Source organism: Leopardus geoffroyi, chromosome B3 (genome assembly GCF_018350155.1).
Source record: "Leopardus geoffroyi isolate Oge1 chromosome B3, O.geoffroyi_Oge1_pat1.0, whole genome shotgun sequence".
Lineage (NCBI taxonomy): Eukaryota > Metazoa > Chordata > Mammalia > Carnivora > Felidae > Leopardus > Leopardus geoffroyi.
In genome coordinates, this window is record NC_059337.1 from 132852422 (window position 1) to 132874026 (window position 21605).

The following is a 21605-nucleotide window of genomic DNA, read 5'->3' on the forward strand; positions in this document are numbered from 1 at the left end:
GCTCATTTCATAATCTGACTATATGTTCCTGATAAATTGCTGATCTATGCACCCCTACAGCTTATTCCCCTGGCACGGAGGAGTAGGGGAGTGGGGTGACAATAGGACATTTAACAGAAGTCTTTGATGAACTGGGGAAGCTCACAGCACCGAGAAGAGAAAGCCCTAAATATACCTGCATCTAGTGAGATACAAACAAGACGTCAGATCATTTCCATCTGTCAGCAGAATGTAAATTGTACTTTACGAGACGCTGTGTGCACGCAGTGGTGGTAGCAGAAGTGGTGAAGGCATTAATACACACACACACACACTCACACACACACTCACACACACACACACACACACTCACTCACACACACACACTCACACACACACACTCACACACACACTCACACTTAAGATATAAAGGAAACATGAAAGTTATGATGTTGAGGGCACAGCGTTTGCTTCCACATCTATTACTGCTTTTAATATGGGACAAAAAGAATACTCATCACCTCGCTGCTACAATTCTTAATAGGTTTCTGAATCCTTACTGATCCACCAGTTGACAGATGGCAGGTTATATAGAGACAGAGAAAAAATATTATCCTTTTATAACTAAATTCATTTTCCTCTGAGAAACAGCAGCGCTGCTGCTATGGAAATGAAAGTCACCATGGCGACAGTAAACAACTCCCAAGAATGGTCACTGAATAGGCTGAAAAGAACATCTGCCCCAGAACAGCGTCCCAGCTGCCCTGGGGCGAAATTCGCTAATAGTGCAGTGATGCCCCGTGACAGAAGCTGCCGCCTGTGCCCTGTCCGAATAAATGAAGTGTGCAATTGAAGTCGACATCAAAATGCCTGCCCTTGCAGATTACTACCTCTGCGTCCGCTAAACCCAATGACTAATGATGGGGGGTGGGGGTGGGCAGGGGGGCTCGTACTTGTCAGTTTCTGTACAAATTACATGCCAAAAAATTCAATTTACTACTAATGGCTCCACGGCACTTTATTTTGGGTATTATGCTAGGAAATGACTTTTTTACTGTTTAAAAAAAGTACATTTTTCATACTTCATATGTGCAGTTTAATTCCAAGGGAGTAATGTGATACAGTATAAAGCCCCACAAGCGATTAATAATATGGATGACGCTGGTTCTAGAAGACAGCGTCTCAAAAAAATGGGGGAGGGGGGAAAGAACTTTAGAGGCCAGTTTCGATTTCGCCTGCAGGAGGCCCCCTTACTTACACTCTGTAATGGAGTGAAGGTTTATGTTAATAGCATGAGGAACAGGTAAATTAACTTATTTGGCAACTCCTGGGGTGACATTTCTAAAACAGTCATCGTTCCCCGCTGATACTAAAAAAACATATATATATATATTAGTTGAGCTGAAAGACTTAAGGTCCTATTCACGGTTCCCAGGGTTCCTGCTGCCCCTAGGCCCCCGTCTCCCCACACAGCGTGTTGCCGAAAGCAGGTCTCTTAGGTTCTGGAAGGTTTTATGGAGGGACTGAGGTCTCCTCCCACTTCCTCTTTTTGGAAAGGGCCCCTTCCTCTTTCAGGGCCGAGAAAACACACCTGTTTCTTGGCAGAGCAGACATTCTTTGCCATCTTTGAGAACGCAAAGTGTTGCCAGCGACCAGGGCTTGGCCCGGGTGCCTGGCCCCGGTCTCCCGAGGCAACTCTTCCCCAGACTTTTCCTCAATGACCAGGAGGTCCGATGGGGACAGACAGAACAAGAGGAAATACAGGTAAAATGTCAAGAGCCTCTTCCTGTTTGTTTTCCCAGAAAATTAAAGAAAGGATTTCTTTATTCTTCAGAAACACACGACCACCGGAGAAAGGTACAAAGGGCCACAGAGAGAAAGACACAAGACGTGAGAAAGAGAATCTTTCATGAACCAAAAGAGCAGCAGCACGCACACGAATTTCGCGGAACCTAAGAGGCAACTTGGGATGTGCTTCAGGCCCACAAAACATCACCGGGACCACCAGCCCCATCCCATCTGAGCCAAATAAACACAGCGACTCATTCAGGACAAGTCCCTCCAGGGGCTTCCTTCCGAGCAAGCAGACGTGCTATGCCACCTTAGGTGATGCGTTTTCTGTGAGCACACCGTAGGTCTCCCTGAAAGATTTAATTCTCTGTGGTCAGGAGAGACCACTGATGGTTTACATCTTTAGGCAGCAGAGAGGCTTTCTGATGGAAGTATTCCTATTCCAACAGGACACTTGAATCCAGAGTGCTTGTTTGGCGTTTTTTGGCTGGAAGGTTTTAGGCACTTGGGCAACTGTTTTGGGGCTAGGGGCTGGTCCGCTCTGGAGGCACAGCTGATTCTGAAGGATAACAAGGTCAAGGACTAGATGGAGGGGAGGATGAGCAGTGGGTTGACTGCATACGAGTTTCCCTGGGCTTAAAAGAGAGGTTTTTCTTCCCGCAAGTGGTTCAATTCAGCTTATGAGCATAAGAAAAGAGAAAGATATTTTGGTCAGGAACTCTTTTTAGGAATGAAGATCTACTTGGCCAGGCGTACCCTTCACCCTTCGCTGTTGCATCTCTAGGGACCTGGGTGAGGGGTCCAGGAAAATACAGAAGCACTACCCTCTTTATTTTTGGTGAGTACAATCTTCCAAAATTAGGATGCTAATTTAGCATCCTCACACAGAATCCCCAAATCAGTTACCCCTGCTTAATTCAGTCTAACACCAAGCATGCCATCATGGATGCTTAATAAAGTTATGACCATCCTCAAATCAGAATCAATCTCAAGCCTGGATTAAAAAATTCCTCCTCTGCTCATGGTTCAGTAACAAATGTTACTTCTCCTTTGGACCAGTTCCCAGCGCCCCATTTCAATTTTCATCTTTAATGCGGTTGTCTTATTCCATTGCCTCTTCTCTGCAGTACAAGGCTGAAAAACGGCCACACACCTCAAAGATGCTTTCAAATCCTCTTCTCGCGAAGGTACATACACAAATACATTATGCTACAGTGATGGAAATAGGTAACAGAGTCTCTAGAAACAACAGTTCTGTTTCTTAGATTTAAAAAAAAAAAATAGATTAAAAAAAATATACAGATATGGCACTTCATTTTCCCCCAAAATGTGGAGATGGGTTTCTCTGGGGCACGGGGAAAGGGGGAGGGCCTTTTCTCTGTGAGTGATGGGAAAAGAAGTAGTCGAGGCATGAGAACTCCTGGGGTCAAGTCCTCAGTCTGCTGCTAATTAACACGTGACTTTAAATGTGCAGGGGTGGGGCGCCTGGGTGGCGCAGTCGGTTGAGCGTCCGACTTCAGCCAGGTCACGATCTCGCGGTCCGTGAGTTCGAGCCCCGCGTCGGGCTCTGGGCTGATGGCTCAGAGCCTGGAGCCTGTTTCCGATTCTGTGTCTCCCTCTCTCTCTGCTCCTCCCCCGTTCATGCTCTGTCTCTCTCTGTCCCAAAAAAATAAATAAATAAACGTTGAAAAAAAAAAATAAAAAAAAAAATGTGCAGGGGTGGAGTTCATTTCTTTTAAAATCGTGGTGGGTGGTTGTAGACTTGGGAGCGGACTGGTTGGTCTTCCAACTCATTCCACATAGTTCCTAGCTCTGCCTATAAAGTCCCCTGACTTCCTCTTCCCTTTCTGACCTGTGGCTGCCAGGACTATGGACTCCAAAGAGCACCTACCAAAATGCGCATTTATTTCAACGCTTTTGGAGGACGTGAACACCCTCAGTAAGGCTGGAAGGATACCCTATTGCTTCTGGAAAGCCATGACCTGTCATTCTGGGCATCTGCTGGGTCCACTCTGAGCAATCCATCCAGCCTGGCCCAGGCATCTTGTGGATTCAGAGTGTAGCTTCTGTCTGCATTCGTTCTCCTTCTTCTGGGATCTGGGCTCACGGAGAAGGGACTGCAGAGTCTACCTATTTTAACTAAGAATACGACGGACGGTTGGAAGTCGTGGCCATAGAACTGCTGCAAAAACGTGAGCACTGTCCTTAGCATCACTGAGCTGACTGATCTAACAAAACAATAATGAAGCATTGCCTGTATGGAAAGCCAAAGAATTACAACCAGTGACTCTCTTAGAAATCGTTTAATTGTCCATAGGTCTAACACGTTTAGTTCTCCCCACTCCTCCTCATAAACTGAAATGTTTGATAGGACGATGAAAGGTCTTTACAATACTAAATAAAAAAAGATTCACGAAGCATAAAAAAAAAAAAAAAACCCACGATGAACAGATGACACCCATGTGGACAGAAATTATGGGATACAAGGACATGATGCTCAGTCAAATGCACACACCAAGGTGCTCCTATTCTCTCACCTTTTCCACTAACAAGTGAGCCCTATTACGGGGCTCCCCCTCACCTGCCTGTATTCCCAACACCTGGAACAGTGCCTGGAACATAGGGGTGCTAGATAAATAGTTGTCGAACTAGCGAACAGATGGCTTATCCAAGAGCTGTCTGGGGCTGCCGCTGCTCATTCCAGGGCCGAAGCCTTTTTTTTTTTTTTTTTTTTTTTTTTTTTTTAGTTTACTTGCTTAATTTTGAGAGAAAAAGAGAGAGCTTGAGCAGGGGAGGGGCAGAGAGAGAGGGAGAGAGAATCCCAGGCAGGTTCCATGCTATCACCGTGGAGCCCAGTGTGGGCCTTGAACCCAAAAACCTTGAGATCGTGACCTGAGCTGAAACCAAGAGTTGGACGCTTAACCAAATGAACCACCCAGGCACCCCTTTTCTTTTTTAAGAAAGAGTGATTTTAAGAAAAAGTTAGCACATTAAAAAAAAAAAATCATTAATTAATTAATTAATTTTTAAGTAAGCCCTAAGCCCGATGTAGGGCTTGAACTCATGACCCTGAGATCAAGAGTCGTATGCTCTACTGAGCCAGCCAGGCACCCCAGAGCATAAACCTCTTGATGTGCAGTGGAATCCCCTGGAAACTCCAGAAAATCAAATGTCAGGCCCCACCTCAGATGACAGTGAGTTTTGCAAAAGTTCACCAGAGGATTCTGATGTGTAGGAAAGGTAAAGGACTACCGTTAGTAATAGAAAATCAAGGGTATATGAATACCATCCAAAATGAGTCCATGCCAAGTGCCCCCCAGAAATCTGTTACCATCTCTAACATCACTAGGTCTCTTTGCTTTGAAATATCTTTATCCACTTTCTGCAATGCTGCATGAGTACAAGGCTGCACATCTGAAAGTATTTGGTTAGTCCGTGAAAATGGAGAAAAAAATGCTTGGGATAACTTTTAGGGCCAAGGAGACAAGAAATAGATGAAAACAATAAACAAGCAAGGAAATAAATAAAAACCCTGATTAAGGTATACATTCCCAGGCAAATTCTGGATACGTGTGATTTCATTTATGTACACTCCATATACTAAGGAAGTGTTTTTTCAATCAGGGACGATTTTGTACCCCTTCCCTCCAAGGGCATATGGCAGTGTCTGGGGACATTCTTTTAAAAGAATTTTTTATTTTTGAGAGAGAGACAGAGAGTGAGCAGGGGAGGGGCAGAGAGAGAATCCAAAGCAGGTTCCAAGGCTCTGAGCTGTCAGCACAGAGCCGGATGCGGGGCTTGAACTCACCAACTGCAAGATCATGACCTGGGCCAAAGTCAGACACTTAACCGACTAAGCCACCCAGGCGCCCTGTCTGGAAACAGTTTTGATTGTCATGACCGGGTGGGAGGGGAAGGTAATACTGGCATCTCGTGGGTAGAGCTCAGGGATGCTGCTCACAATTCCACAGTGTATGGGAGAGCCCCCCTACAACAAAGAATTATCCAGTCGCAAAATGCAAACAGTGCTGAGGCTGACAAACTCTGTAATGAGCTACGTGGACATGCGCTGTGGTCAAGAAAAGTAGGTCTTCGAGTCAAATGATCTCAATAGTATACATCAAAAATAAACAGATATGGAATTCACCTTGTTGTTGTCGCCTTTTTCTCCCCCCTTTACGCGGAGTCCCTAAGCATAGGATAAGAGAGAGGATATCTATGTTGGTAGCTTTGAAGTCAGAGAGATAGGGAGTGATGCTCTTTGGCCCCTGTTCTGATCAATCAAGATATCTGTAACAGCAGCCTCTGATTTTGTAGGGAGCAGCAGCACAGGGGAGTGCTGTCAGATCTACTGAGGTCACCTGCCACCAATATTTCTTCCACTTCCCTGTTGGCTGAAGGTTCTTAAGACGGTATTCACCATGGGTATGAAATGCAAACATCTGAGGGGTTCGCACAGCCAGACAGGGGAGAAAGTGACACCACAGAGCCCAGTGGACTATCTTCACAATGGATGGGACCTTGGGGAATAAAAACCTCATGCAAAGATTGATTCCAAGTGGCGACCTTGAAAATCATCGTTATGAGGGGAATTGGCCTAGAGAACACCAAGGGTGGCCCTTCTCCAAAAAACGGAGTCCGAGAAAACCCCAAACGCTTGCTACTCTGAAGAAACGAGGCAAGTTGAAACCAGCTATTAAGCAAGTTGAAACTAAGAGTAGTTTCTGCAAAAGGGAATCTAAATCAAGCTGAGGGGGTGGGGGATGAATGATTGACACATGCATTCTAGGTATTACTAGGCTCCCAGTCACACATCTTGTGATTCTTTCTCAGCCTAAAAGCAGTGACTGGTGAATTCTACAGGTGAGACGCACTGACTACGAGAGCAGCGACAACTTTGCAAATTAGTAGGAACGCATATGTCCAAGTCAGCTCCCTGTTTAACTTGTGTAAATTGCCCATGTATTGCCCCTAATTGCATTTCGTGCGGAAGGGGATTTAAGGGAAAGGTTCTGGTTGCTAAGTACACAGTTCAGGAGGCATCCTGGGCTGGGAGTCAAATGACAAGGGTTCTCGTCTCTAGAGGACTCAGACACCCGTCTCTAATGTGGTGTTAGGGTGGCTGAGCTGGGGACGCTCCGAGGGCCATGAACTCTCTGAGTCACTGCTGCTACTCCGCTGGAAAAGTAAAAGAAAGCTCACAGACACTCCCCACGGCAGATGCTTCCAACTTGTTTTGTCTCCTGGCAAAAGAAATGCTTTGACTTTGATGCTTGCTGGGTCTCTTGATTCTACCGTCCCCTTTGCTTTGGCCTTTCTGAGAGGTCTGCATGGCATCGCTTATCTTTCCAAACGTGTGCTTCCAGTGAACGTAAGACCTCAAGCCCTTTCCCAGGACACGGAGGGTCCACCCTGTCCTTCTCGGCCGGGACACTGCCGCTCCAACACCTTCTTTTATCCAATGCTCAGAATTTCCCTAACGATCAACGATCAACATTTTACCTCTTCAATGTCTTTGACCAGTTGATGGAAGTTTTTCTAACAGCTGTCTGGGAGCAAACGGAAAGGGGCCATGTGGATTCAGGGTGACCCGTACAAGACTTCTGAAATTCTAGAACTTGAAGATCAGGGTAAAGGTGACAGGAGGCCCAGAACAGGTTCGGACTCTGTCCTATGAGTCACAACCATTTTTTATTTTTTATTTTTTTAGAGCCAGGGAGTTCTGGTTGGGCTCTGTCTGGCTTGTGAAAACTGTGCTGCAACCGCCTGTCTGTGATGGGTTAAAAAAAAAAAAAAGAAAAAAAGGAAAAAAAGAATAAAAATATTTTTAATTTCGTGCAGGTGGAATGAGAACCTGTATGTTCCTTGGAAGTGCCTTTCCCTCTGCACCTCATTCAGTTGTAAATCCACTTACGGCCTTCTCTGATTTTTGCCTCCCTGGAGATGCTGTAACTGATGGCCACGAGCAGAGGAGACATCTGGGTATTTTATGAAGGGGATTCCGACACAGGGAGGGAGGACGGGGAAATTAATGCTGAAGCCTTCTAGACTCTGGGTTTGTTTTTGCTTTGAAAACCTCCTGCTTGGTCCGGGCTTCTTCAACCAGTGATAGAGCCAAAGCCCGTCACCAGGCCGGGAACTGGATGGGGGCTCTCATGAGAGCCGAAGGGCCGGGCCACACTGATATCTCAGAGGAAGGACGTCGGAGGAGAAGCCAGAGACAGAACCAGGCCCAGAGATCCCCAAGACAGGAACCGAAAGCCAGCGGGGCAGTCAGATACACAGAGGACAGGGCACGCGACTGGCAAGAAGTGTTGGGGGACCACCAGGGCATCTGTCTTCAGTCATTTCTTCCTCTCTCCACACTGTTATGAGCTCATCTGTCTCCACCATCACTGCTCCCCATGGATGGGAAGATCAGTTCTTGCCCAGGCTCCACCCTGGAAGCCACTTCCTCCTCTAGTGACGGTCCCAAAGGCTGCGGACCTGCAGGAGACCACGGTACAAACTCTCCCACTGTTCCTGCCATTCTGGTGGGGCCACCAGGCAGGGCAATCTCGCTGGTGCTGGCCATGGAGCATTTCCACTGGCGTGGCATCTTCAATGAGCTCTGTCTTCAACTGGGTCGACGCGCAAAGCCTCTTTCCGGGAGCAGAGGTTGAGCTCAGAATGACACTGGCAGGTGTGTTAGCAAGAGTAGATACCATTCACTACCCTGACACCAGAACGCCACGGCACATATCCACTGTCTGCCCAGCTCGCCTCATCCGCCGCCCTAATGTCCGAGCGACATAGCTGGAGGGGAGAACTCTGAACACAAGGCTCACTTTGTCTGGGAACGCACGCGTTACATGACTCGCACGAATTTCAAAAGGGACCACAGAAGCGTCGATTTTCCCTGTTCCGACAGGCGCCTGTCATCAGACAGACACGTCAGAACTAAACCGCACCCCGTGCCTTCTGCACAAACATCTATCGTCTTGAATCCTACACCGCCCCATGCAATGTGCTACCCCTGTATGTGACTACGCCGTAAACATTGACCCATTTGACCTGATCTCGTCGTTGAAAAAGGTGTTCCGACGCTCAAATCAGTTTCCTTATTGGAGAGCTCCTTCTCAAACATCTGGAAGGGGGGACCACCGCCACTCCACAGGTCAACCCCACAGCAGTGAGATGCTATGGCATGGGCAATGGTTAGGTTCTCCACCCAGGAGTGACGCCCAGCATTTCCCTTTACTACTTCAAGACCCGTTAGAGGGTCTTCTAAGAACCCATCTGCAGTCAGAGGACATGAATGTGGGGAGGGAGAACAGATAAAAAAAAACAATTCATCTGTTTACAGCCCATCAAGTAATCGGTGACAGTATCCTTAGAGAGGGCGTTCCAAAGAGGCTGGAACCAGCGAACGCAGGAAGGAGAATTCACAACCAGATGCGGTACGTTAGGAAGGGAGTTCAGAGGAACGTGTCGTTTCCCACCTTGACCCTCTGCACCCGCCTTGCAGGGATGTGAGTTCAAGTACATACGGCAGAATTCCCCTACTTTGCTACAGCTGATTTCCACATGAAAGTTTAGTATGTTCTCCGGGGAGAGGCCAGTCTATCCACCAAGGCCCAGAACTGCTCTCCCCGCCACCGCGCCCTGTGTCTGTGGCACCTGAGGGAGACCAGTCCGTCAGGTCTGCATGTGTAGGGGGCGGAGGGCAACAGAACCAGCACCCGGCCCACAGTGCTGGGTGGCAAAACGTACAGCGAAGCCAATGGTCGACACCATGTCACCATCTACAGGTCGTCCCTAGCTAGTCAGGAGGTCCCCGTCCATCCAGAGGGCCCCCAGAAAGCAAATGGCTCTCTGGCCACCCTGTGCCCAAATGAAAGAATATACTACTAAAATGTAGTTACTTAAATCCAGTTGAGGGCATCTTATCAAGAGATCAGAAGGCAATACAGATACAACCAGGCCCCCTACACACACACACACACACACACACACTCTACCATCACCCACTGACACAATCCTGCTTCTGCTGGCAAGTGGGTCCTGGAAAGCCATCTCTTTCTCCCTTAGAGACCTGAGCTTCAGACACAAAGAGCAACCGAAGGCGGCGAAAGCACACATCTCATCGCAGACCGGGAGATCCCTACTCCTGCTTCAGTCCATACGTGCCGCACTAAGGACGCCCCATCGCTCTTGGGCAGCTGGAGCGCGGTCCTGATAAGGAATGGTGCTGAGTGCTACCAGTCCAACCCCTCGGCTGCTCTTCCAAAGTGACCTGGGGCTGCCGATTCTTAGGATTACCGGTCACCGAGCTCTGTCTGGGCCTCAGTTTTAGTACTTAGCAGCCTTTTACGCTTTCTGGTCTAATCCTCCCCCCTCCCCCCCACAAATACATTAGGAAAAAAACAAAAGATTAAAGCAAATCGGGTGCTTGGTATTTTTTTTTTTTAAACCTTTGTGTAGTTCTCTGAAACACATTTATTCAGAAACAACCTACACTATGAAATATGGCAACTGAAAAATAAAAATAAAGCGCCAATAAAGCCCTTGTTTTCCTTTATCCTCCATGGTAACTTCCCCTAATGTCTGTCTCAAACCTGGCTCCTGGGATGTCCCGAAGCCGTTAGGGGTTGCGGGGTAAGTGGGCACAGTGAGGAGCTATAATAACATAATGGTTATTAACTGTTTCCACTGAAGAGTGCATAGTCGGTTTCACACAAAGAGAGGCATCATCTATCCCTCGTTGAGAACAAAAAATATCATTAAACTGTTAATGAGCAATTCCTTTTAGATCCAGTTCTACAAAGATTCAATAGTAAGGCTATACACAAAAGTATCATGAACATAAAAGGATTAAGCTTTCTACCCAACAAAATTTAAGCACAACACTGTGCTCCTGGAAGAGACGTGAGAAGGAGCCCAGTCTGTCCCAATCCTGAAGGAGATACCAACCATTTCCAAGGGTGGGTGAGCCCTGCACTCAGAGTCCATCGGTAAGGAGGTTAGGAGTTAACTTGGGTTTAAAGGTTAGCCTGGGGCGCCTGGGTGGCGCAGTCGGTTAAGCTTCCGACTTCAGCCAGGTCACGATCTCGCGGTCCGTGAGTTCGAGCCCCGCGTCGGGCTCTGGGCTGATGGCTCAGAGCCTGGAGCCTGTTTCCGATTCTGTGTCTCCCTCTCTCTCTGCCCCTCCCCCGTTCATGCTCTGTCTCTCTCTGTCCCAAAAATAAATAAACGTTGAAAAAAAAAAAAATTAAAGTTTAGTCTAACCATAAATCAATGAGTTGATCTTCTGGTGGGCGAACGGGAAATCTGTTCTGGAGATGATCCCCAGAGAAGTCTCCAGAACGGTTTCTGGGAATGGCTGAGACCCTGAAACAGGTATTGTGGGGTTGTAAGGAGTCTATTCTGAAGGATCCCCCTTTTTGGGGAGATGTGCTTGGTTAAAAAAAAAAAAAAGAAAAGAAAAGAAAAAAAAAAAAAATCGAGCTGCTTACTTTCTAGCCGCATAGCATAAGTGGTTGAAACACCCAGGGCACAAAAATACTAAGTGAGCATCAAGTGGAACAAAGTGGGCCCAAGTGTGGAGGGCGAGAGCTTGATCAGGGAGGCATGCTTTTAAAAGAGGTGAGTTCAGGCCAAACCTGATGTCCTCTTGTGGACGCTATGTATTATTCATTCCAGAACTATAAATGTGAAGCCAAATAAAGGTTTTCCGTTTGTGTCTGGGCATACCTGTTTTTGAACAAGTCAGGAGGGATGACGATCACCAGACAATATGATTAACAGAGCAAGCAGACGCTAAAGGCCAAAGTCACAAAAGGCAATGGTGCGGTCATGGGAAGGTCTGTTCCCACCGGGGCTGTGGCAAGGACAAAACCATCTGGAGACAGCGTTGCAGGCCAGCCCAGCAAGTGGGTGGATCAGGTTACTTCGTGATAGCAACTGGCTTCGTTCCCCTACCGTGAAAGGCATATTTCATCTTTCAAGAGGAGAAAGTTATAGCAAGGACAATGAGAGCAAAACCAAAGGCTATTGGAAACAGAAAAGGAAAAGTCTATCCATGCCACCATGTTGGCACCTGCGTTTCTCTCCCACCCTTGCAAGATTCTTCTAGGAAGGGGTTCAGCATATTTTCACTAAGCCTGAGCCCTGCCCGGGAAGTCTTCAGACTCGGGCTGCACCAGAGAACGTTGTGGCCACTGTCTTTTAAAGGTAAGGGCTTGGGGGAGGGTCAAGGAGAGGAGCAGAGGGGAAATCAAAATGATGACCCCTCTTTTTAAGCCCATCCAGTCTTTCCCAGTTCAGATTCTGAAGAAACCCAAAAAGCCTGTTTCTGCAAGCTCTTACCACTGAGAGACTCTGGGTGATGGGCACTGTAGGCCAGGTAGGCACAAGTTAAGCCCGTGCCACCAGCCTGCTGTCCCCCCCAGATGATTATTGCCTCAGAGAATGTGCGTGTGGGATAAGGTAAGACAGGCTGCGGGAGACAGGGGCAGGGACAAAGATACTCTCCAGCAGTCTGGGCTTTGGCTTAAATTATGACGCACAGAAAATGCTGAGACGCCTAAATTTCCCCTCCTTCCCGCATATTTCTCTCTCCCTCTGTTTGTCCCAGGTAAGAAAAAAGAACTTGTTTTTGAAAGGTCCCTGCTTTTCAAACAGAAATGTTCTTCACAGAGCCAATCTCACCTAAGGCTGAACCCACATATTCAACACGGTATTCTTTCAAAGTTATTTTCCATGCAATCTGCTGTATTCTGCACGTAGATTGCTGGCAAGATGGAATGAACGAACTAAAACCTGGGGTATCTCCCTCCTGAGCAGTGCTCCTCTGAGAGCACCTACCTGTTGCCTCCTGGCAAAGAAGGCTCCAAGTGGCTTTTAGAACTTGTCATCTGGTGCCGCGGTAACCAGGTGGGGGTTCATGGGGTGCTGGCAGCAGAGGGATGGCTGGCTGTGCCTGAGTGGGTCGGAGCAAGCAGTATACGGCATTGCCAAATGCAAGTCTGCCATGACGTCTCCTCTGCAAACCTCCACCATGGTCTCTCCCTTTCCAGACACCCAGAGCTCTTCTCACCGTGCCCGGGAACCTGCTCTGGGTTATCTTCTAATCACTTCTTGTGCATAACCATTTCTTGTGCACACACAGCGTCTTCTCAAAGAGATGACTTCCCTTGTCAGTAGGGGCACTCTTAACCCTCTCTGTAGTCCCTGTGGGAAGCTAGTGATCATTCATTCACCTTCTGGAACAGTCAGTACCTCTCCTCTAACAAGCCTGTCTTATTTGAATTCTGGGGGAAACGGGGAGAATTCTTCTTGTCATTGAATTCTTAGTTTAGGGAGGATGCTTGCTTCAAGAGCAGAAGACGCACTGAGGGCCGCAGGCGGCCAGCCCACACATTCTCCAGAGTGAGCCACAGCTTCAGGTATCTGAGTGGAGTGCAGAGGAACCAGGGAGAACCTCTTCTTGCTTGTTGAACTGCCACAGAGGCTTGGTAAAGTACAAAGATGGTGACTCTCCTAAGTAGTCAAGACCTGATCAAGAGCTTGTCTCAATCAAGGGTCTTCTGGTCCTTTAGAAATGGACTTTTTAAAGACGTCCTAGACGTTCATTCCTAGATAACTGATTAGCTTCTAGGCTCTGCTACTTCTAGAACCTACCACACTGACTCAACCACAAAGGCCTCCTTGTGGTTAGCTCGGGTTTAATATTTCCATACACTGTGGTCTAGCCTGCAACATGGACTTCAAAAGCAAAAGAAAGATTAGTCTTAATCTCCAGAGGGGCTTAGGGCTACAGGCAAGTAGGATGTGTTTCTGAGTAGTCTGTAAACTCATCTAAAGAAGCTGGACATACTATCAAGGTGCTACAAACATATTTGGGTAGAGTCTGAGATCCACAGCAAATGGAAGAAATTACATGGTTAAAATTACTGTAGTCTCTACCATTCCTATTAAAATAAACTGGTTCGGAGCAGGAAATATATGTAATAAGCCCAGAACACCTTGTTGTAGTAGAAAATGAGGACACTGTCAAACTCTACGGACTTCACGTCTGAAGGGCTTAGGAACTTACCTGAGGGCCCTGCATTGGCCAAAGATGGGACAATTTGATCTCCCATGAGAATAGCAGTGACACTAAATTGAAACATATCAAACATGCTTACGCCCAATACTTTGCAATGACGCTAAAAAAATATTGAAACTCACTGGTCACCTGGTGGAAGTGCTAGGGCACCGACTCATTCTTTGGAAACTGAAGAAAGAGGCAAACCATTGCTCTGCCTTTCCTATATGAACTAGGAAAAGTGACTAGCTGAGTGACTGATGAGATGTTTCTCTATATAGTATTCTTTGAAAAAAAAAAAAAAGGTATTCTAGATAATACATAAAAAGGGAATAAAATTTTGCATTTGTAAAAATTTTGCGAGCCCCTAATGAATTAATTTATCAAAGGAGAGATAATCAGTAGGCGTTAACACCACAGGTAAGAAATAAGCAGATACAGTGTATCACCTGATAGAGGTATAAACCCCACTTAGAAGTAATCTTAACCAAAAAAGTGTTCCGTCTGGAGACACTTGGCGATGTCTGGAGACATTACGATTGTTGTGACTGGTGTGTGTGTGTGTGTGTGTGTGTGGGGGGGGGGGGATCTAGCGTGTAGAGCCCAGAAATGCTGCTAAACATCCTACAATGAATAGGATGGCCCCCACAGCTAAGAATTATCTGGCTCTAAACATCTAGTGCTAAGGTTGAAAAATCCCGCTCTAGATTTAATACTCAATTTATAGGAAACCCAGGGGACAAAGGAATAAGTTAAATGACAATACGAGATGAATCAGCAGAGTTCAGCCTACAGGAAACTCTTATAGGACAATCCAAATTCTTTAACCACAGCAGTAGCAGCAAGAAAAAAATGACAGAGCTGGATAGATAATTATGGAAGGGAGCCAACAGACTGAAAGAGACATAAGGGACAGGTCAATTGATTATAATGTATGAGCCTTATTTGGTTCCTGACTTGAAAAACAAGTGGTTAAAACAAAACAAAAACTACAAGCAATTGGGGAAAATAACCATTGATGAATTACTGAGGAATTATTCCCCCCCGGTTTTATTGAGATATAACTGACATATAATATTGTATAAGCAAGCTTAAAGTGTACAAGATTTGATATATACTGCAGAGTAGTAATTAAAAGGAAACATACCATGGTTAAGTTTAGTTTAACATCCATCACCTCATACCGTTACAGCTTTTTCCCCTTGTGATAAGAAGTTTTAAGATCTAAGGGATTTATTAAAAATTTTAAGGCGTGTTATTGGTACTGTGGTTATGCTTTCTAAAAAAACGTTTCTGTATTTTTGAGCTACGTACAGAAATATATACAGAAGAAATGATACAATATCTAGGAATTTGCTCCAGAATCCCCATTACCTGGGGGTGGAAGGTGGTAGGAAGTGGAAAGGGTACAGATGAAACACATCTGGCCAGGATTTTGCTGATCATGGGGCGAAAGGTGACTGAGGCTTATTATTTTCTTCTTTGCAACATATACCGAAATGCTCTAAGTAAGTTTTCATAGTTAGAAAAATGCCGATGGCAAAATACACCAGACCAACTGTACCAGACAGGGAATATGCTCTTTATCAACAAAAATACGGCCCTTGATGTGGAGCTCCAGGTGATGCTGGGTTCCGAGAAGGCCATCGGGGAAGACAGGCTAAGTCTAGACTCACTGAAGTTTTATCTCCCTCTTGAACATAGGTTAAATTTGACCTTCCGCTGGAATTAGCGTGAAACAGTGCTTAAACCTGATGCTTAAACAGCATGATAAAGCTCAGCAGGCCTAATTTACTTTGTCTTACGGTGCATGCCCGGTTCGGGTTGGGGGAGTGTGCGTGGGGTGGGGAAAGGGGTCAGCACCCTCCTGACCCCTGAAAGCAATTAACTTATACTTCCAAGCAGGAGGTACCATTATCTTTAACTCAGCAGGCATAGCTGTACATAATTAGAGGTCATAATTATGGTTCTCTTTTTAAAATGTGACCATAGTATCCAAATTGACCTCTTGTGGCTGCGCTGCCTACTCGCTGGGAAGTACATAAAAGGCGGCTACAGGTCCTGTCCATCGGCGACACCGTGACGGGCGGCCAGAGTCCCAGGCAGTTTGTGAGCTCAGGAAGCCTTGCGTATTCCCTGCGGAACCTCGATCTGTTTCGGGGTTTACTAATTATCATTTTTCACCGAGAAACATTTTATTTCTTTAAATAGACACGGACTAGCTGGCACTTTCCACGGGCTTCTTGACCATGGCAAAGAGGCAAAAGCAACCACTTAAATTAATATGCCAGCAATTACCTGCATCTACTGTCTAATTAGCCATGTAATGACAAAGTTGCAAAGATAATTCCTCATCATTTTTTCACGTTAGCGTTTTTGTAAAGTTGCTACAGAGACCCTACTTCCCTTTAAAAATGTGGATTTGGGGGCGCCTGGGTGGCGCAGACGGTTGGGCGTCCGACTTCAGCCAGGTCACGATCTCGCGGTCCGTGAGTTCGGGCCCCGCGTCGGGCTCTGGGCTGACGGCTCAGAGCCTGGAGCCTGTTTCCGATTCTGTGTCTCCCTCTCTCTCTGCCCCTCCCCCGTTCATGCTCTGTCTCTCTCTCTGTCCCAAAAATAAATAAACGTTGAAAAAAAAAATTAAAAAAAAAAAAATGTGGATTTGGGGGCACCTGGGTGGCTCAGTCGGTTGAGCATCCGACTTTGGCTCAGGTCACGATCTCACGGCCCGTGAGTTCGAGCCCCGCGTCGGGTTCTGGGCTGACAGCTCGGAGCCTGGAGTCTGCTTCCGATTCTGTGACTCCCTCTCTTCTCTGCCTCCCCTGCTTGCTCTTCTCTCTCTCTCTCTCTCAAAAATAAATATTAAAAAAAAAAATGTGGACTTATTGTTATTTCATTATACCCCATAACTGGCCTCCCCTAGCAATATTTCCAGCTTATAGAGCCCGAATCATTATACATAACAAATCGTTTTGTGGGGAAAGAAAACCTACCTGGACTGCTCTCAGGTCTGAGCACAGAATAATTGAATTTTTGAGCTCAAAGAGACCCTCAGAAATCATCTTCCAGATGAAATGCCGGAGGCAGGTCCAGACAGAAGGGAAGCAAATGCAGTGGCAGAAAATCACGGGGTGAGAAGCTCGCAGAAACATTTCATGACCAACTTGTGGTTAGCGCCTTATTTGGTGGCCACGTTAATTCTAGTTCCTGCTTCCAACACAAAGCCCAAGCAGCTGATCTTGTGTCTCTCATGCTCCTTAGGAGCAAAGCTTCTTCACTTTTCTGGTACCAGGAGCCATTAAATAACCCTGACAAACATCCAAGTTCTTTCCAACAGCATTTTAAATCCTCAGCCAATGCTTGAAAAACTGGAAAGAGGGTTGGTACAGCATCAGCTAACCTTTTCCTGGCAGTAAAAAGGGACTGAGAATTCCAAAGTTTGACACAAGTAGTTTCAAATGGATAGGACGGCACCAAATCACAACATCTACACACTAGCCGAGTGACAATTCTCACTTGGAGGCATGAGCTTCAAATAAATGGCCCTGAGAAATACAGGTCTTTTTTAAAAAAAAATTTTAAGCGTTACTTATTTTTGAGAGAGAGAGAAACAGAGAGCGAGTGGGGGAAGGGCAGAGGGAGAGGGAGACACAGAATCCCAAGCGGGCTCCAGGCTCTGAGCTGTCAGCACAGAGCCCGAAGCGGGGCTCGAACTCACCAGTCACGAGATCATGACCTGAGCCGAAGTCGGACGCTCCTCCACCTGAGCCACCCAGGCGTCCCAACCAATGTTGTTTTCTTGAATCAAACAGCTTGGGAGTGAATTATGGTTCCTTATGTTTGTAAAAAGCTCCTCTATTCAGAAAAGGAAAATTGAACTACTATTCAGAGGTGGCCAACACTAGAGTTTAAATAAAAGAGTAATTGCCTTACTGCTTTTATAAGCATGTCACTACTAAGAAATACTACTTTACTACTTTATTTTCTTTTGGTTCAGTAAGAGAAGTCAAAGGAACAAGTCTAAATACATCACAACAAAGGTATTTAATTGAGACCAGTTCATTTGCATCTCAATGTAAAGTCACCGCATGATACACTAACGCAAATGCATTGATAAAAGTTCATTCTACCATTGTAATGAGTACGGGGGGGGGGGGGGGGGGAATGTTTCAGTGGTAAATGCTTCAAGTTTACATTATTTCTTGAAACATTTCATGCAGCTACTTGGCCCAGAAACTCCAATTCCGTGCTTCGCGAGGGCTTTTGCAAAATACTTGCCCTTATGTCACACAGTTCCAGAACTGTGGCTTGACACAGAGTGTTGTCACTCAAACATCCTATTAAAATAAAAGGCTTGGTTCCCTAGAGCTTTGCTTTACTGCTCAGTAAATCGTATCCACCATATTTATCCCCAGGTGCTACTTGCTACATTAATTTATATAACAAGCTGCAAATTAAATACCATCGTTTCCTAAATTTTAGTTCTGGACTGCACACTTCATTTAGCTATTTGTTGGCCGGTGCCCCACCCCTGGGGATGGAAAGGGTTAAGAAGAGGGGGGCTGTTAGGTCAGCCCCTTCCTGTGGTCGTTCACCAGACTGAGCATGTTGAAAAGCAGAACATTCCTTCCACCTCGTGAAATCCCGGCATCTGCTGAGTGGCAAATTCAGCTTGCTCCGTTTTGTTTCACTACATTCGCAAAAGAGACCGTACACTTTGGACTCCGGAACACAATTACTTTTCACATACCTTCAACCTCTCTAGTTGCCTATCTTCTCCATCCGAGCACTCTGCAAAAAGCCAAAAACCCAAACAGGATAGCTAATGAACCCAAAGCGGATTTAACCTCCCTGATTCCAGTTCACATAAAACTGTAAATTTATCTGATTCTTTTCTTTACTCCATTACCTTTCATCTGGCATATACCATGTCCCACCAAGTCAGCTGATATCATTCTACATGCTTCTGTCTCTGCAGTTTTCAGTCCTAGAAGGACGAGAACCCAAACTTGGAAGCAATTTCGGAGATTAAGCTTCCCAAGGAAATTCATTTTTATCACAATCTCCAATGTTTCAAAGTGGCCAAGTCACCTTGGTCATGTTTATTAACTAAAGGTAATAGGAAAGATCCTAATCAGAGCTTCGATGTGTGCAACTGCACAAACCAATTCTCTCTCGGCGAACGTGGACTGATGGTTCTCAGCTCCAACCACTGAATCTCATTTAGTGCCCTGGGACCTGACTGGCACCACCTCGGCTTCCTGATGACCACCAAAACAGAAGCAGTTTGTAAGGAAGGAAAGGGCTGCTCCCACTGAGCACTGAGCAAAAACCATCCAGGAGGAGGGAAGGGCAGGGATAGATGGGCAGGCCACAGGAAGACTGAATGCAAAAAGTGCAGGCAAACATTGGTGTTCTGTAACATTTCTAGAGAGGTCCATAGCTGTTATCCAGCTGTCTCACGGGTGGATTAGACAGAACAGGGTAAGATTCACTGGCTTTACACTCCCCCATCAGAGATGGAAGTCTCACCCCAGAATGCGTCTTTAGAACAGCACTAAAACTCTCTCTTTGCTGAAAGGAAGCATTAAAATTCTTTGGTTTGAAATGATCTTGCAGTTCTTGGAATGCTAAGAAAAATGCATTCGGTGAAGGACTGAACGTATGTGTCCCCCCAAGATTCCTGTGTTGAAGCCCTTACCCCCAGCCACTCTGGAAAACACTGTGGAGGTTCCTTAAAAAATTAAAAATAGACCTACCCTATGACCCAGCAGTAGCACTGCTAGGAATTTACCCAAGGGATACAGGAGTACTGATGCAGAGGGGCACTTGTACCCCAATGTTTATAGCAGCACTCTCAACAATAGCCAAATTATGCAAAGAGCCTAAATGTCCAACAACTGATGAATGGATAAAGAAATTGTGGCTTATATACACAATGGAGTAATATGTAGCAATGAGAAAGAACGAAATATGGCCCTTTGTAGCAACGTGGATGGAACTGGAGAGTGTTATGCTAAGTGAAATAAGTCATACAGAGAAAGACAGATACAGTATGTTTTCACTCTTATGTGGATCCTGAGAAACTTAACAGAAACCCATGGGGGAGGGGAAGGAAAAAAAAAAAAAAAGAGGTTAGAGTGGAAGAGAGCCAAAGCATAAGAGACTCTTAAATACTGAGAACAAACTGAGGGTTGATGGGGAGTGGGAGGGAGGGGAGGGTGGGTGATGGGCATCGAGGAGGGCACCTGTTGGGATGAGCACTGGGTGTTGTATGGAAACCAATTTGACAATAAATTTCATATATTGAGAAAAAAAAAAAAAAAAGAAGCCCTTACCCCCAATATCATGGTATTTGGAGATGGGGGCCTTTGCAAGAGAACTGGGGTTAGATTAGGGCACGAGGGTGGAGCCCTCCTGATGGGATTAGTGACCCTGGGGTAGCAAAAGAGAAAAGAAAAATGTCACCTGCCCCCATGCCCATGAGCACAGGGGAAAGGCCACAGGACTGAGAGTTGGCCCTCTGCAAACCAGGAAGCAAGCTTTCACTAGAAACCAAACCCTTCTGGACCTTGATTTTTGACTTTCCAGCCTCCAGACTGAGAAAATAGATTTCTGTTTGAGCTACCAAGTCTGTGGTACTTTGTTCTGGCAGCCAGAACAGACTAAGACAAATACCTGGACGGGGGTGGTGGGGGGGGGGTGGTGGTGGGGGGATGTATTAGCAGAATGCAACCATTCACAAAGACTGTGCAGGAGCCACTGCAGACTCGATGGCCTCTATCCCATTAGCCTTTAGCTGGAGAGGTTGGGAAGCCGAAACCCAAAAAAAGCAAACAAACAAACAAACAAACAAACAAACCACACTTTGTTTTCCAGACTCTCTTGCAGTTAGGGCTCTGGGCGTGGATTCACTCTGCCAGTAGATGCAGTCAGACTGACTGCAGGCGCGGGTGAGGTGAGGGTCCCTTTGGCTATCTGACAGGCACCCAGGGGCGCAGAGACTCTGGGCTTTCCTGCAGTAGTGGTCCAGTGTCCATTCTCCAGCATCCTCCTTGTGGCTCTTACGAGAGTGGCAATGATCTCTGGGACACACATAAGAAGTGTGTCTCTGACCTCATAGAGGCAGCGATGGCAGCTTCTCCGGTTGTCAGCTCGGTAGGATCTCGGAAGTAATTTCTGAAGGGCCAGCCTGGCATCTCTCCCTTTGGCTCTTCTACCATAAACCCTTAACTCCCTGTATGGCCTCCCTTTGGGCGTTAACCACTTAGAACACTTGCCATTTCCTGCTCCGTATCCCAGACCACAGAGCTAGGACATCACTGAAGAGGACCCAGGGAGCTGTTTGTCTCTGGTGCGGCAGTGAGGGGACAACTGGTTAAATTAGGACCAGTTTGAGGCAGTTACATTCTGGAGCTCTCTGTTTTTATTTTATTTAAAAAAAAAAAAAAATTTTTTTTAACGTTTATTTATTTTTGAGACAGAGAGAGACAGAGCATGAACAGGGGAGGGTCAGAGAGAGGGAGACACAGAATCTGAAACAGGCTCCAGGCTCCGAGCTGTCAGCACAGAGCCCGACGCGGGGCTTGAACTCACGGACCGCGAGATCATGACCTGAGCCTAAGTCGGCCGCCCAACTGACTGAGCCAACCAGGCGCCCCTGGAGCTCTCTGTTTTTAAAAGAGAGAAATCAGGAAGCTCAGATCTATTTAACTGATACGATTTCAGAGTACCTGGCTGGCTTGGTTGATAGAGCTCGTGACTATTG

At 46.3% G+C, this 21605-nt stretch overlaps 1 protein-coding gene and 1 long non-coding RNA gene across 12 annotated transcripts in view; one reads left to right on the forward strand and one right to left on the reverse strand.

Moving 5' to 3' along the window:
• The window catches only part of FOXN3 (forkhead box N3), a 402841-nt gene that overhangs the window by 30943 nt on the left and 350293 nt on the right, over positions 1 to 21605 (reverse strand). The window lies entirely within an intron of this gene.
• LOC123584205 lies at positions 8723 to 11209 on the forward strand. Its single transcript, XR_006705249.1, has 2 exons — positions 8723 to 10796; positions 11027 to 11209. It is a non-coding gene; the product is annotated as an uncharacterized LOC123584205 (long non-coding RNA).